Genomic DNA, 2,151 nt, shown 5'->3' with positions numbered 1-2,151 from the left:
CTGACTGATTGTTAAGGGGAAGCATACCAGTGGGGGCATATAAGCTGATGTGTCAGGAGAAATGTCATATACAAGGTTACCCCTCTGACATTAAGAACAAATATAGTCATTCCTCTGGGGAATGCTAATGGCAGTGTGACTTGGAGGAGTGACTTGAGAGAGGATGATAGACCGAAAATGAAAAAAAAAAACAATTTTTAAAAAAGAAGATAGGTGCTCTCTTTCCCCTTGGTCCGGACAACGGCAGCATGGGTAAGTGCTGTGGTCTCTGTACAGCTAGAAAGCTCCGAAGCCACAGGAGAGACCAAAAGTGGCATGACAAACAATATAAGAAAGCTCATTTGGGCACTGCCTTGAAGACCAACCCATTTGGAGGAGCATCTCACACAAAAGGGATTGTCTTGGAAAAAGCTGGTGTAGAAGCCAAGCAGCCCAATTCTGCCATCAGGAAATGTGTGAGAGTCCAGCTGATTAAGAATGGCAAAAAAATCACTGCCTTTGTTTCCAATGGTGACTACTTGACTTTATTGAGGAAAATGATGAAGTTTTGGTTGCTGGATTTGGTCAAAAAGGTCATGCTGTTGGTGATATTCCTGGAGTCCAATTCAAGGTTGTAAAAGTTGCAAATATTTCTCTTCTGGCCTTGTACAAAGGCAAGAAGGAAAGACCAAGATCGTAAAAAAGTGTATGATGTCTTTGTCATAGTAAAAAATTTTCATGTAAAAAAAACAACAAAAAAAATTAGAAAAGAAGATAGGTGCACTACTGGTATAGTATGAATCTCTGATCATTCTAGAGAATAATTTGGAATTACACTAAGAAACTGACAACAATGCTTATACTTTCTGACCCAGAGGTACAAAGTGAAATAAACAGAAAAAGAAAAATTATATATATGATGACTATAACTTGCCTGTAATGGAAATAAGAACAATAAAAAGAAAACTTTATTCTTTGAAATTATAACAACCAAATTTTATCCCAACAAGGCAATAATAAGAAGGCATCTCATCCTTCTTTGTAGAAATGAGGAGTTTTGTATGTAGAACTCTGCATATAATATTGGAATTGGCTGATGTGTTCATGTGTTTTACTGAATTGTTTTTCTTTTTTTTAAAATAAGGGATGACGGTCTGGGAAGGAGAGGGAGTGTATTAGAAAATGCAGATGATGTAGAAACAACACATCTCAATAAAAGGTGGTTGTTTTTTTTTTTAATTCATTTAGATATGAGAGAGTCTAGGCAAGTATAAGTTTACCAGGTCTTGTTAGGTTTGCTCCAAAACTAGGCCAGGAGCTTGTCATGTCAGTCCTTTAAGCCATGTACATAAATCCAAATGCCATTCATAGGCACCATCTTTACCAGTGATTCAATTTCCAGATCTCCCTTTTTCTTCTAAAGCTCTTACCTTCAATCTGCAGCAGTGGTTAAAACACCACGGGGGTCACCACGATCTTTAATTTGTTGTCCAAAACTTCAAAAACCTTAGCAATGCTTTCTATGTTGCAGTATCATTTTTCCCATATGAAAGCCTGCTAGTGAGTAGCAGTAATATGATTTGACAAGCCTTAGGAGTTTCTCTGTCTTATCCCGTGTAAATATCTTGAGAATATTGAAGACTATTCAGCAAGGAATGATCAATTACCACTATTTGCCTCTTCTCCCTATTCCTTTTACTGGATGATCCCTAACTTGAGAAAATGACACTCAAATACTGCCTAGATCCAAGTCAAATAAAAAGAATTTGTGGTAGGTGGGGAGCTAGGACATTCTACTGCTTTTCCAGGATAATGGCAACTCTCCCATATATCCCCAAAGCTGTTGAGTATCCTCTCGTCTGACTTAGCATGATTCAGCATTTAATAATGCTCACTGACTGAAAATAAACTAGGCTGTGAGAGCTGAGTTCTGTAGGTGATCTTTGAAAGAACATGGAGAAAGGGAGAGGTATCGCAGAATTAGACAAGTAAGGGCCAAAGTCACAATTTTTAGAGATTGTGAGAGAGTGGAGAGAGTATGGAGAGAGTGGAGTCTGTAAACTATAGGTCAGTTCACTTGATTATCATTCCTGGCAAAAATTATAAAGTATTGCTAAAGGGATGACCTGTGGACATCTAGAAAAAAGAGATGGTCACAAAGAGCCGGAATAC

General features: G+C 37.9%; 1 pseudogene; it reads left to right on the top strand.

Moving 5' to 3' along the window:
* The first annotated feature begins 224 nt into the window (after positions 1–224).
* On the top strand, positions 225–679 carry LOC114052835 (annotated as a pseudogene).
* The last annotated feature ends 1,472 nt before the right edge of the window (positions 680–2,151 follow it).

Source organism: Vombatus ursinus, unplaced genomic scaffold (assembly GCF_900497805.2).
Source record: "Vombatus ursinus unplaced genomic scaffold, bare-nosed wombat genome assembly UNPS02014809.1, whole genome shotgun sequence".
Lineage (NCBI taxonomy): Eukaryota > Metazoa > Chordata > Mammalia > Diprotodontia > Vombatidae > Vombatus > Vombatus ursinus.
Note: the sequence above shows the minus strand (reverse complement) of the source record. Positions and strands in the feature narration are given on the sequence as shown.